Raw genomic sequence first — 15277 nt, forward strand, 5'->3', positions numbered from 1 at the left:
CTACAAAAATCTACAAAACTTTGGAGGCCAGAAACATGCGTTTCCAGGCATCCTAGACCCCCTAAAATCCAGAAAATGTGGGCGGCCCGAAAGATGTTTCACAGAGCTCCAAATGCCCCAAAACATCGACAGCCTGAAAAACACCTTGATCCGCATCCTAGAACCCTGAAATTCTCAAAAATATTTTCAGCCCAAAAAAGCCATCTTAGACCCCGGTAGGACCAGAATGTTTGGCAGCCCAAGAAAGCCCTAAAAATGCCACTCAGGCCTCCAAAAATCTATAAAACTTTGGAACCCCGAAAAAGGCATTTCCAGGCATCCTAGACCCCCTAAAGTCCAGAAAATGTTGGCGGCCCGAAATATGTGTCACAGAGCTCCAAATGTCCCAAAAACACTGGCAACATTAAAAAGACCTTAATCCGCATCCTAGAACCCTGAAATTCCCAAAGATATTTTCGCCCCAAAAAAGCCATTTTAGAGCCCTGTAGGAACAGAATGTTTGGCAGCCCAAAAAAGCCCTAAAAATGCATCTCAGGCCTCCAAAAATCTACAAAACTTTGGAAGCAAGAAAAAGGCATTTCCAGGCATCCTAGACCCCCTAAAATCCAGAAAATGTGGGCGGCCCGAAAGATGTGTCACAGAGCTCCAAATGTCCCAAAAATAATCGGCAGCTTGAAAAAGACCTTAATCCGCATTCTAGAACCCTGAAATTCCCAAAAATATTTTCACCCCAAAACAGCCATCTTAGACTCCGGTAGGACCAGAATGTTTGGCAGCCCAAAAAAGCCCTAAAAATGCATTTCAGGCCTCCAAAAATCTACAAAACTTTGGTGCCCAGAAAAAGGCTTTTCCAGGCATCCTAGACCCACTAAAGTCCAGAAAATGTTGGCGGCCCGAAATATGTGTCACGGTGCTCCAAATGTCCCAAAAACACTGGCAGCCTGAAAAAGACCTTAATCCGCATTCTAGAACCCTGAAATTCCCAAAGATATTTTCGCCCCAAAAAAGCCATTTTAGAGCCCTGTAGGACCAGGATGTTTGGCAGCCCAAAAAAGCCCTAAAAATGCATCTCAAGCCTCCAGAAATCTACAAAACTTTGGAGGCCAGAAACAGGTGTTTCCAGGCATCTTAGAACCCCTAAAATCCAGAAAATGTGGGCGGCCCGAAAGATGTGTCACAGAGCTCCAAATGTCCCCAAAACATCGGCAGCCCGAACAAGACCTTAATCCGCATCCTAGAACCCTGAAATTCTCAAAAATATTTTCAGCCCAAAAAAGCCATCTTAGACCATGGTAGGACCAGAATGTTTAGCAGCCCAAAAAAGCCCTAAAAATGTCACTCAGGCCTCCAAAAATCTACAAAACTTTGGAACCCCGAAAAAGGCATTTCCAGGCATCCTAGACCCCCTAAAGTCCAGAAAATGTTGGCGGCCCGAAATATGTGTCACAGAGCTCCAAATGTCCCAAAAACACTGGCAACATTAAAAAGACCTTAATCCGCATCCTAGAACCCTGAAATTCCCAAAGATATTTTCGCCCCAAAAAAGCCATTTTAGAGCCCTGTAGGAACAGAATGTTTGGCAGCCCAAAAAAGCCCTAAAAATGCATCTCAGGCCTCCAAAAATCTACAAAACTTTGGAAGCCAGAAAAAGGCGTTTCCAGGCATCCTAGACCCCCTAAAATCCAGAAAATGTGGGCGGCCCGAAAGATGTGTCACAGAGCTCCAAATGTCCCAAAAATAATCGGCAGCTTGAAAAAGACCTTAATCCGCATTCTAGAACCCTGAAATTCCCAAAAATATTTTCACCCCAAAACAGCCATCTTAGACTCCGGTAGGACCAGAATGTTTGGCAGCCCAAACAAGCCCTAAAAATGCATCTCAGGCCTCCAAAAATCTACAAAACTTTGGAGGCCAGAAAAAGGCATTTCCAGGCATCCGAGACCCCCTAAAGTCCAGAAAATGTTAGCGGCCTGAAAGATGTGTCACAGAGCTCCAAATGTCCCAAAAACACTGGCAGCCTGAAAAAGACCGTAATCCGCATCCTAGAACCCTGAAATTCCCAAAGATATTTTCGCCCCAAAAAAGCCATTTTAGAGCCCAGTAGGACCAGAATGTTTGGCAGCCCAAAAAAGCCCTAAAAATGCATCTCAGACCTCCAAAAATCTAAAAAACTTTGGAGGCCAGAAAAACGGTGTTTCCAGGCATCCTAGACCCCATAAAATCCAGAAAATGTGGGTGGCCTGAAAGATGTGTCACAGAGCTCCAAATGTCCCAAAAAATAATCGGCAGCTTGAAAAATACCTTAATCCGCATTCTAGAACCCTGAAATTCCCAAAAATATTTTCACCCCAAAACTGCCATCTTAGACTCCGGTAGGACCAGAATGTTTGGCAGCACAAAAAAGCCCTAAAAATGCATCTCAGGCCTACAAAAATCTACAAAACTTTGGATGCCAGAAACATGCGTTTCCAGGCATCCTAGACCCCCTAAAATCCAGAAAATGTGGGCGGCCCGAAAGATGTTTCACAGAGCTCCAAATGTCCCCAAAACATCGACAGCCTGAAAAACACCTTGATCCGTATCCTAGAACCCTGAAATTCTCAAAAATATTTTCAGCCCAAAAAAGCCATCTTAGACCCCGGTAGGACCAGAATGTTTGGCAGCCCAAGAAAGCCCTAAAAATGCCACTCAGGCCTCCAAAAATCTACAAAACTTTGGAACCCCGAAAAAGGCATTTCCAGGCATCCTAGACCCCCTAAAGTCCAGAAAATGTTGGCGGCCCGAAATATGTGTCACAGAGCTCCAAATGTCCCAAAAACACTGGCAACATTAAAAAGACCTTAATCCGCATCCTAGAACCCTGAAATTCCCAAAGATATTTTCGCCCCAAAAAAGCCATTTTAGAGCCCTGTAGGAACAGAATGTTTGGCAGCCCAAAAAAGCCCTAAAAATGCATCTCAGGCCTCCAAAAATCTACAAAACTTTGGAGGCCAGAAAAAGGCGTGTCCAGGCATCCTAGACCCCCTAAAATCCAGAAAATGTGGGCGGCCCGAAAGATGTGTCACAGAGCTCCAAATGTCCCAAAAATAATCGGCAGCTTGAAAAAAGACTTTAATCCGCATTCTAGAACCCTGAAATTGCCAAAAATATTTTTGCCCCAAAAAAGACATTTTAGATCCCTGTAGGAACAGAATGTTTGGCAGCCCATAAAAGCCCTAAAAATGCATCTCAGGCCTCCAAAAATCTACAAAACTTTGGAGGCCAGAAACAGGTGTTTCCAGGCATCCTAGACCCCCTAAAATCCAGAAAATGTGGGCGGCCCGAAAGATGTGTCACAGAGCTCCAAATGTCCCAAAACATCGGCAGCCTGAAAAATACCTTAATCCGCATCCTAGAACCCTGAAATTCTCAAAAATATTTTTCCCCAAAAAAGCCATCTTAGACCCTGGTAGGACCAGAATGTTTGGCAGCCCAAAAAAGCCCTAAAAATGCCACTCAGGCCTCCAAAAATCTACAAAACTTTGGAGCCCCGAAAAAGGCATTTCCAGGCATCCTAGACCCCGTAAAGTCCAGAAAATATTGCAGCCCGAAACAAGTGTCACAGAACTCCAAATGTCCCAAAAACATTGCAGCCTGAAAAAGACCTTAATCTGCATCCTAGAACCCTGAAATTCCCAAAAATATTCTTGCCCTAAAAAAGCCATTTTAGAGCCCTGTAGGAACAGAATGTTTGGCAGCCCAAAAAAGCCCTAAAAATGCATCTAAGGCCTCCAAAAATCTACAAAACTTTGGAGACCAGAAAAAGGCATTTCCAGGCATCCGAGACCCCCTAAAGTCCAGAAAATGTTAGCGGCCTGAAAGATGTGTCACAGAGCTCCAAATGTCCCAAAAAATAATCGGCAGCTTGAAAAATACCTTAATCCACATTCTAGAACCCTGAAATTCCCAAAAATATTTTCACCCCAAAAGTGCCATCTTAGACTCCGGTAGGACCAGAATGTTTGGCAGCACAAAAAAGCCCTAAAAATGCATCTCTGGTCTCCAAAAATCTACAAAACTTTGGACACACGAAAAAGGCATTTCCAGGCATCCTAGACCCCCTAAAATCCAGAAAATGTGGGTGGCCCGAAAGATGTGTCACAGAGCTCCAAATGTCCCAAAAATAATCTGCAGCTTGAAAAATACCTTAATCCGCATTCTAGAACCCTCAAATTCCCAAAAATATTTTCACCCCAAAACTGCCATCTTAGACTCCGGTAGGACCAGAATGTTTGGCAGCACAAAAAAGCCCTAAAAATGCATCTCTGGTCTCCAAAAATCTACAAAACTTTGGACAAACGAAAAAGGCATTTCCAGGCATCCTAGACCCCCTAAAATCCAGAAAATGTGGGCGGCCCGAAAGATGTGTCACAGAGCTCCAAATGTCCCAAAACATCGGCAGCCTGAAAAATACCTTAATCCGCATCCTAGAACCCTGAAATTCTCAAAAATATTTTTCCCCAAAAAAGCCATCTTAGACCCTGGTAGGACCAGAATGTTTGGCAGCCCAAAAAAGCCCTAAAAATGCCACTCAGGCCTCCAAAAATCTACAAAACTTTGGAGCCCCGAAAAAGGCATTTCCAGGCATCCTAGACCCCGTAAAGTCCAGAAAATATTGCAGCCCGAAACAAGTGTCACAGAACTCCAAATGTCCCAAAAACATTGCAGCCTGAAAAAGACCTTAATCTGCATCCTAGAACCCTGAAATTCCCAAAAATATTCTTGCCCTAAAAAAGCCATTTTAGAGCCCTGTAGGAACAGAATGTTTGGCAGCCCAAAAAAGCCCTAAAAATGCATCTAAGGCCTCCAAAAATCTACAAAACTTTGGAGACCAGAAAAAGGCATTTCCAGGCATCCGAGACCCCCTAAAGTCCAGAAAATGTTAGCGGCCTGAAAGATGTGTCACAGAGCTCCAAATGTCCCAAAAAATAATCGGCAGCTTGAAAAATACCTTAATCCACATTCTAGAACCCTGAAATTCCCAAAAATATTTTCACCCCAAAAGTGCCATCTTAGACTCCGGTAGGACCAGAATGTTTGGCAGCACAAAAAAGCCCTAAAAATGCATCTCTGGTCTCCAAAAATCTACAAAACTTTGGACACACGAAAAAGGCATTTCCAGGCATCCTAGACCCCCTAAAATCCAGAAAATGTGGGTGGCCCGAAAGACGTGTCACAGAGCTCCAAATGTCCCAAAAATAATCGGCAGCTTGAAAAATACCTTAATCCGCATTCTAGAACCCTCAAATTCCCAAAAATATTTTCACCCCAAAACTGCCATCTTAGACTCCGGTAGGACCAGAATGTTTGGCAGCACAAAAAAGCCCTAAAAATGCATCTCTGGTCTCCAAAAATCTACAAAACTTTGGACAAACGAAAAAGGCATTTCCAGGCATCCTAGACCCACTAAAGTCCAGAAAATGTTGGCGGCCCGAAATATGTGTCACAGAGCTCCAAATGTCCCAAACACATTGGCAGCCTGAAAAAGACCTTAATCCACACCCTACGACCCTGAAATTCCCAAAAATATTTTCGCCCCAAAAAAGCCATTTTAGATCCCTGTAGGACCAGTATGTTTGGCAGCCCAAAAAAGCCCTAAAAATGCATCTCACGCCTCCAAAAATCTACAAAACTTTGGTGCCCCGAAAAAAGCATTTCCAGGCATCCTAGACCCACTAAAGTCCAGAAAATGTTGGCGGCCCGAAATATGTCTCACAGAGCTCCAAATGTCCCAAAAACACTGGCAGCCTGAAAAAGAACTTAACCCGCACCCTACGACCCTGAAATTCCCAAAGATATTTTCGCCCCAAAAAAGCCATTTTAGAGCCCTGTAGGACCAGAATGTTTGGCAGCCCAAAAAAGCCCTAAAAATGCATCTCAGGCCTCGAAAAATCTACAAAACTTTGGAGGCCAGAAAAAGGCGTTTCCAATCATCCTAGACCCCCTAAAGTCCAGAAAATGTTGGCGGCCCGAAAAATATGTCACAGAGCTCCAAATGTCCCCAAAACATCGGCAGCCCGAAAAAGACCTTAATCCGCATCCTAGAACCCTGAAATTCACAAAAATATTTTCAGCCCAAAAAAGCCATTTTAGACCCCGGTAGACCAGAATGTTGGCAGCCCAAAAAAGCCATAAAAATGCACTCAGGCCTCCAAAAATCTACAAAACTTTGGAGCCCCGAAAATGGCATTTCCAGGCATCCTAGACCCCCTAAAGTCCAGAAAACGTTAGCGGCCTGAAAGATGTGTCACAGAGCTCCAAATGTCCCAAAAACATTGGCAGCCTGAAAAAGACCCTAATCCACATCCTAGAACCTGGAAATTCCCAAAAATATTTTCGCCCCAAAACAGCCATCTTAGACTCCGGTAGGACCAGAATGTTTGGCAGCACAAAAAAGCCCTAAAAATGCATCTCAGGTCTCCAAAAATCTACAAAACTTTGGACCCACGAAAAAGACGTTTCCAGTCATCATACACCCCCTAAAGTCCAGAAAATGTTGGCGGCCCGAAAGCTGTGTCACAGAGCTCCAAATGTCCCTAAAACATCGGCAGCCTGAAATAGACCTTAATTCGCATCCTAGAACCCTGAAATTCCCAAAAATATTTTCACCCCAAAAAAGACATTTTAGATCCCTGTAGGAACAGAATGTTTGACAGCCCAAAAAAGTCCTAAAAATGCATCTCAGGCCTCCAAAAATCTACAAAACTTTGGAGGCCAGAAACAGGCGTTTCCAGGCATCCTAGACCCCCTGAAATCCAGAAAATGTGGGCGGCCCGAAAGATGTGTCACAGACCTCCAAATGTCCCCAAAACATTGGCAGCCTGAAAAAGACCTTAATCCTCATCCTAGAACCCTGAAATTCTCAAAAATATTTTTAGCCCAAAAAAGCCATCTTAGACCCCGGTAGACCAGAATGTTTGGCAGCCCAAAAAAGCCATAAAAATGCCACTCAGGCCTCCAAAAATCTACAAAACTTTGGAGCCCCAAAAAAGACATTTCCAGGCACCCTAGACCCCCTAAAGTCCAGAAAATGTTGGCAGCCCGAAACAAGTGTCACAGAGCTCCAAATGTCCAAAAAACATTGGCAGCCTGAAAAAGACCTTAATCCGCATCCTAGAACCCTGAAATTCCCAAAAATATTTTCGCCCCAAAAAAGACATTTTAGATCCCTGTAGGAACAGAATGTTTGGCAGCCCAAAAAAGCCCTAAAAATGCATCTCAGGCCTCCAAAAATCTACAAAACTTTGGAGGCTAGAAACAGGTGTTTCCCGGCATCCTAGACCCCCTGAAATCCAGAAAATGTGGGCGGCCCGAAAGATGTGTCACAGAGCTCCAAATGTCCCCAAAACATCGGCAGCCTGAAAAAGACCTTAATCTGCATCCTAGAACCCTGAAATTCTCAAAAATATTTTCAGCCTGAAAAAGCCATCTTAGACCCCGGTAGGACCAGACTGTTTGGCAGCCCAAAAAAGCCCTAAAAATGCCACTCAGGCCTCCATAAATCTACAAAACTTTGGAGCCCCGAAAAAGGCATTTCCAGGCATCCTAGACCCTGTAAAGTCCAGAAAATGTTGCAGCCCGAAACTAGTGTTACAGAGCTCCAAATGTCCCAAAAACATTGGCAGCCTGAAAAAGACCTTAATCTGCATCCTAGAACCCTGAAATTCCCAAAAATATTCTCGCCCCAAAAAAGCCATTTTAGAGCCCTGTAGGAACAGAATGTTTGGCAGCCCAAAAAAGCCCTAAAAATGCATCTCAGGCCTCCAAAAATCTACAAAACTTTGGAGGCCAGAAACAGGCGTTTCCAGGCATCCTAGACCCCCTAAAATCCAGAAAATGTGGGCGGCCTGAAAGATGTGTCACAGAGCTCCAAATGTCCCCAAAACATCGGCAGCCTGAAAAAGACCTTAATCCACATCCTAGAACCCTGAAATTCTCAAAAATATTTTCAGCCCAAACAAGCCATCTTAGACCCCGGTAGTCCAGAATGTTTGGCAGCCCAAAAAAGCCCTAAAATTGCCACTCAGGCCTCCAAAAATCTACAAAACTTTAGAGTCCCGAAAAAGGCATTTCCAGGCATCCTAGACCCCCTAAAGTCCAGAAAATGTTGGCAGCCCGAAACAAGTGTCACAGAGCTCCAAATGCCCCAAAAACATTGGCAGCCTGAAAAAGACCTTAATCTGCATCGTAGAACCCTGAAATTCTCAAAAATATTTTCAGCCCAAAAAAGCCATCTTAGACCCCAGTAGGACCAGAATGTTTGGCAGCCCAAAAAAGCCCTAAAAATGCATCTCAGGCCTCCATAAATCTATTAAACTTTGGTGCCCCGAAAAAGGCATTTCCAGGCATCCTAGACCCCCTAAAGTCCAGAAAATGTTTCCAGCCCGAAACAAGTGTCACAGAGCTCCAAATGTCCCGAAAACATTGGCAGCCTGAAAAAGACCTTAATCCCCATCCTAGAACCCTGAAATTGCCAAAAATATTTTTGCCCCAAAAAAGACATTTTATATCCCTGTAGCAACAGAATGTTTGGCAGCCCATAAAAGCCCTAAAAATGCATCTCAGGCCTCCAAAAATCAACAAAACTTTGGAGGCCAGAAACAGGTGTTTCCAGGCATCCTAGACCCCCTAAAATCCAGAAAATGTGGGCAGCCCGAAAGATGTGTCACAGAGCTCCAAATGTCCCCAAAACATCGGCAGCCTGAAAAATACCTTAATCCGCATCCTAGAACCCTGAAATTCTCAAAAATATTTTTGCCCCAAAAAAGCCATCTTAGACCCTGGTAGGACCAGAATGTTTGGCAGCCCAAAAAAGCCCTAAAAATGCCACTCAGGCCTCCAAAAATCTACAAAACTTTGGAGCCCCGAAAAAGGCATTTCCAGGCATCCTTGACCCCGTAAAGTCCAGAAAATGTTGCAGCCCGAAACAAGTGTCGCAGAACTCCAAATGTCCCAAAAACATTGCAGCCTGAAAAAGACCTTAATCTGCATCCTAGAACCCTGAAATTCCCAAAAATATTCTCGCCCTAAAAAAGCCATTTTAGAGACCTGTAGGAACAGAATGTTTGGCAGCCCAAAAAAGCCCTAAAAATGCATCTCAAGCCTCCGAAAATCTACAAAACTTTGGAGGCCAGAAACAGGCGTTTCCAGGCATCCTAGAACCCCTAAAATCCAGAAAATGTGGGCGGCCCGAAAGATGTGTCACAGAGCTCCAAATGTCCCCAAAACATTGGCAGCCCGAGCAAGACCTTAATCCGCATCCTAGAACCCTGAAATTCTCAAAAATATTTTCAGCCCAAAAAAGCCATCTTAGACCATGGTAGGACCAGAATGTTTAGCAGCCCAAAAAAGCCCTAAAAATGTCACTCAGGCCTCCAAAAATCTACAAAACTTTGGAACCCCGAAAAAGGCATTTCCAGGCATCCTAGACCCCCTAAAATCCAGAAAATGTTGGCGGCCCGAAATATGTGTCACAGAGCTCCAAATGTCCCAAACACACTGGCAACATTAAAAAGACCTTAATCCGCATCCTAGAACCCTGAAATTCCCAAAGATATTTTCGCCCCAAAAAAGCCATTTTAGAGCCCTGTAGGAACAGAATGTTTGGCAGCCCAAAAAAGCCCTAAAAATGCATCTCAGGCCTCCAAAAATCTACAAAACTTTGGTGCCCTGAAAAAGGCATTTCCAGGCATCCTAGACCCACTAAAGTCCAGAAAATGTTGGCGGCCCGAAATATGTGTCACGGAGCTCCAAATGTCCCAAAAACATTGCAGCCTGAAAAAGACCTTAATCTGCATCCTAGAACCCTGAAATTCCCAAAAATATTCTCGCCCTAAAAAAGCCATTTTAGAGCCCTGTAGGACCAGAATGTTTGGCAGCCCAAAAAAGCCCTAAAAATGCATCTCAGACCTCCAAAAATCTAAAAAACTTTGGAGGCCAGAAAAACGGTGTTTCCAGGCATCCTAGACCCCATAAAATCCAGAAAATGTGGGTGGCCTGAAAGATGTGTCACAGAGCTCCAAATGTCCCAAAAAATAATCGGCAGCTTGAAAAATACCTTAATCCGCATTCTAGAACCCTGAAATTCCCAAAAATATTTTCACCCCAAAACTGCCATCTTAGACTCCGGTAGGACCAGAATGTTTGGCAGCACAAAAAAGCCCTAAAAATGCATCTCAGGCCTACAAAAATCTACAAAACTTTGGAGGCAAGAAACATGCGTTTCCAGGCATCCTAGACCCCCTAAAATCCAGAAAATGTGGGCGGCCCGAAAGATGTTTCGCAGAGCTCCAAATGTCCCCAAAACATCGACAGCCTGAAAAACACCTTGATCCGTATCCTAGAACCCTGAAATTCTCAAAAATATTTTCAGCCCAAAAAAGCCATCTTAGACCCCGGTAGGACCAGAATGTTTGGCAGCCCAAGAAAGCCCTAAAAATGCCACTCAGGCCTCCAAAAATCTACAAAACTTTGGAACCCCGAAAAAGGCACTTCCAGGCATCCTAGACCCCCTAAAGTCCAGAAAATGTTGGCGGCCCGAAATATGTGTCACAGAGGTCCAAATGTCCCAAAAACACTGGCAACATTAAAAAGACCTTAATCCGCATCCTAGAACCCTGAAATTCCCAAAGATATTTTCGCCCCAAAAAAGCCATTTTAGAGCCCTGTAGGAACAGAATGTTTGGCAGCCCAAAAAAGCCCTAAAAATGCATCTCAGGCCTCCAAAAATCTACAAAACTTTGGAAGCCAGAAAAAGGCGTTTCCAGGCATCCTAGACCCCCTAAAATCCAGAAAATGTGGGCGGCCCGAAAGATGTGTCACAGAGCTCCAAATGTCCCAAAAATAATCGGCAGCTTGAAAAAGACCTTAATCCGCATTCTAGAACCCTGAAATTCCCAAAAATATTTTCACCCCAAAACAGCCATCTTAGACTCCGGTAGGACCAGAATGTTTGGCAGCCCAAAAAAGCCCTAAAAATGCATTTCAGGCCTCCAAAAATCTACAAAACTTTGGTGCCCAGAAAAAGGCATTTCCAGGCATCCTAGACCCACTAAAGTCCAGAAAATGTTGGCGGCCCGAAATATGTGTCACAGAGCTCCAAATGTCCCAAAAACACTGGCAGCCTGAAAAAGACCTTAATCCGCATTCTAGAACCCTGAAATTCCCAAAGATATTTTCGCCCCAAAAAAGCCATTTTAGAGCCCTGTAGGACCAGAATGTTTGGCAGCCCAAAAAAGCCCTAAAAATGCATCTCAAGCCTCCAAAAATCTACACAACTTTGGAGGCCAGAAACAGGCGTTTCCAGGCATCCTAGAACCCCTAAAATCCAGAAAATGTGGGCGGCCCGAAAGATGTGTCACAGAGCTCCAAATGTCCCCAAAACATCGGCAGCCCGAACAAGACCTTAATCCGCATCCTAGAACCCTGAAATTCTCAAAAATATTTTCAGCCCAAAAAAGCCATCTTAGACCATGGTAGGACCAGAATGTTTAGCAGCCCAAAAAAGCCCTAAAAATGTCACTCAGGCCTCCAAAAATCTACAAAACTTTGGAACCCCGAAAAAGGCATTTCCAGGCATCCTAGACCCCCTAAAGTCCAGAAAATGTTGGCGGCCCGAAATATGTGTCACAGAGCTCCAAATGTCCCAAAAACACTGGCAACATTAAAAAGACCTTAATCCGCATCCTAGAACCCTGAAATTCCCAAAGATATTTTCGCCCCAAAAAAGCCATTTTAGAGCCCTGTAGGAACAGAATGTTTGGCAGCCCAAAAAAGCCCTAAAAATTCATCTCAGGCCTCCAAAAATCTACAAAACTTTGGAAGCCAGAAAAAGGCGTTTCCAGGCATCCTAGACCCCCTAAAATCCAGAAAATGTGGGCGGCCCGAAAGATGTGTCACAGAGCTCCAAATGTCCCAAAAATAATCGGCAGCTTGAAAAAGACCTTAATCCGCATTCTAGAACCCTGAAATTCCCAAAAATATTTTCACCCCAAAACAGCCATCTTAGACTCCGGTAGGACCAGAATGTTTGGCAGCCCAAAAAAGCCCTAAAAATGCATCTCAGGCCTCCAAAAATCTACAAAACTTTGGTGCCCTGAAAAAGGCATTTCCAGGCATCCTAGACCCACTAAAGTCCAGAAAATGATGGCGGCCTGAAATATGTGTCACGGAGCTCCAAATGTCCCAAAAACATTGCAGCCTGAAAAAGACCTTAATCTGCATCCTAGAACCCTGAAATTCCCAAAAATATTCTCGCCCTAAAAAAGCCATTTTAGAGACCTGTAGGAACAGAATGTTTGGCAGCCCAAAAAAGCCCTAAAAATGCATCTAAGGCCCCCAAAAATCTAAAAAACTTTGGAGGCCAGAAAAAGGCATTTCCAGGCATCCGAGACCCCCTAAAGTCCAGAAAATGTTAGCGGCCTGAAAGATGTGTCACAGAGCTCCAAATGTCCCAAAAACACTGGCATCCTGAAAAAGACCGTAATCCGCATCCTAGAACCCTGAAATTCCCAAAGATATTTACGCCCCAAAAAAGCCATTTTAGAGCCCTGTAGGACCAGAATGTTTGGCAGCCCAAAAAAGCCCTAAAAATGCATCTCAGACCTCCAAAAATCTAAAAAACTTTGGAGGCCAGAAAAACGGTGTTTCCAGGCATCCTAGACCCCATAAAATCCAGAAAATGTGGGTGGCCTGAAAGATGTGTCACAGAGCTCCAAATGTCCCAAAAAATAATCGGCAGCTTGAAAAATACCTTAATCCGCATTCTAGAACCCTGAAATTCCCAAAAATATTTTCACCCCAAAACTGCCATCTTAGACTCCGGTAGGACCAGAATGTTTGGCAGCACAAAAAAGCCCTAAAAATGCATCTCAGGCCTACAAAAATCTACAAAACTTTGGAGGCCAGAAACATGCGTTTCCAGGCATCCTAGACCCCCTAAAATCCAGAAAATGTGGGCGGCCCGAAAGATGTTTCACAGAGCTCCAAATGTCCCCAAAACATCGACAGCCTGAAAAACACCTTGATCCGTATCCTAGAACCCTGAAATTCTCAAAAATATTTTCAGCCCAAAAAAGCCATCTTAGACCCCGGTAGGACCAGAATGTTTGGCAGCCCAAGAAAGCCCTAAAAATGCCACTCAGGCCTCCAAAAATCTACAAAACTTTGGAACCCCGAAAAAGGCATTTCCAGGCATCCTAGACCCCCTAAAGTCCAGAAAATGTTGGCGGCCCGAAATATGTGTCACAGAGCTCCAAATGTCCCAAAAACACTGGCAACATTAATAAGACCTTAATCCGCATCCTAGAACCCTGAAATTCCCAAAGATATTTTCGCCCCAAAAAAGCCATTTTAGAGCCCTGTAGGAACAGAATGTTTGGCAGCCCAAAAAAGCCCTAAAAATGCATCTCAGGCCTCCAAAAATCTAAAAAACTTTGGAGGCCAGAAAAAGGCGTTTCCAGGCATCCTAGACCCCCTAAAATCCAGAAAATGTGGGCGGCCCGAAAGATGTGTCACAGAGCTCCAAATGTCCCAAAAATAATCGGCAGCTTGAAAAAGACTTTAATCCGCATTCTAGAACCCTGAAATTGCCAAAAATATTTTTGCCCCAAAAAAGACATTTTAGATCCCTGTAGGAACAGAATGTTTGGCAGCCCATAAAAGCCCTAAAAATGCATCTCAGGCCTCCAAAAATCTACAAAACTTTGGAGGCCAGAAACAGGTGTTTCCAGGCATCCTAGACCCCCTAAAATCCAGAAAATGTGGGCGGCCCGAAAGATGTGTCACAGAGCTCCAAATGTCCCCAAAACATTGGCAGCCTGAAAAATACCTTAATCCGCATCCTAGAACCCTGAAATTCTCAAAAATATTTTTGCCCCAAAAAAGCCATCTTAGACCCTGGTAGGACCAGAATGTTTGGCAGCCCAAAAAAGCCCTAAAAATGCCACTCAGGCCTCCAAAAATCTACAAAACTTTGGAGCCCCGAAAAAGGCATTTCCAGGCATCCTAGACCCCGTAAAGTCCAGAAAATATTGCAGCCCGAAACAAGTGTCACAGAACTCCAAATGTCCCAAAAACATTGCAGCCTGAAAAAGACCTTAATCTGCATCCTAGAACCCTGAAATTCCCAAAAATATTCTCGCCCTAAAAAAGCCATTTTAGAGCCCTATAGGAACAGAATGTTTGGCAGCCCAAAAAAGCCCTAAAAATGCATCTAAGGCCTCCAAAAATCTACAAAACTTTGGAGGCCAGAAAAAGGCATTTCCAGGCATCCGAGACCCCCTAAAGTCCAGAAAATGTTAGCGGCCTGAAAGATGTGTCACAGAGCTCCAAATGTCCCAAAAACACTGGCAGCCTGAAAAAGACCTTAATCCGCATCCTAGAACCCTGAAATTCCCAAAGATATTTTCGCCCCAAAAAAGCCATTTTAGAGCCCTGTAGGACCAGAATGTTTGGCAGCCCAAAAAAGCCCTAAAAATGCATCTCAGACCTCCAAAAATCTAAAAAACTTTGGAGGCCAGAAAAACGGTGTTTCCAGGCATCCTAGACCCCATAAAATCCAGAAAATGTGGGTGGCCTGAAAGATGTGTCACAGAGCTCCAAATGTCCCAAAAAATAATCGGCAGCTTGAAAAATACCTTAATCCGCATTCTAGAACCCTGAAATTCCCAAAAATATTTTCACCCCAAAACTGCCATCTTAGACTCCGGTAGGACCAGAATGTTTGGCAGCACAAAAAAGCCCTAAAAATGCATCTCTGGTCTCCAAAAATCTACAAAACTTTGGACACACGAAGAAGGCATTTCCAGGCATCCTAGACCCCCTAAAATCAAGAAAATGTGGGCGGCCCAAAAGATGTGTCACAGAGCTCCAAATGTCCCAAAAATAATCGGCAGCTTGAAAAAGACCTTAATCCGCATTCTAGAACCCTGAAATTCCCAAAAATATTTTCACCCCAAAACAGCCAACTTAGGCTCCGGTAGGACCAGAATGTTTGGCAGCACAAAAAAGCCCAAAAAATGCATCTCAGGTCTCCAAAAATCTACAAAACTTTGGAGCCCCGAAAAAGACATTTCCAGGCATCCTAGCCCCACTAAAGTCCAGAAAATGTTGGCGGCCCGAAATATGTGTCACAGAGCTCCAAATGTCCCAAAAACAATGGCAGCCTGAAAAAGATCTTAATCCGCACCCTATGACCCTGAAATTCCCAAAGATATTTTCGCCCCAAAAAAGCCATTTT

Source organism: Ambystoma mexicanum, chromosome 7q, assembly GCF_040938575.1.
Source record: "Ambystoma mexicanum isolate Mex_15411 chromosome 7q, UKY_AmexF1_1, whole genome shotgun sequence".
Taxonomy (NCBI): domain Eukaryota; kingdom Metazoa; phylum Chordata; class Amphibia; order Caudata; family Ambystomatidae; genus Ambystoma; species Ambystoma mexicanum.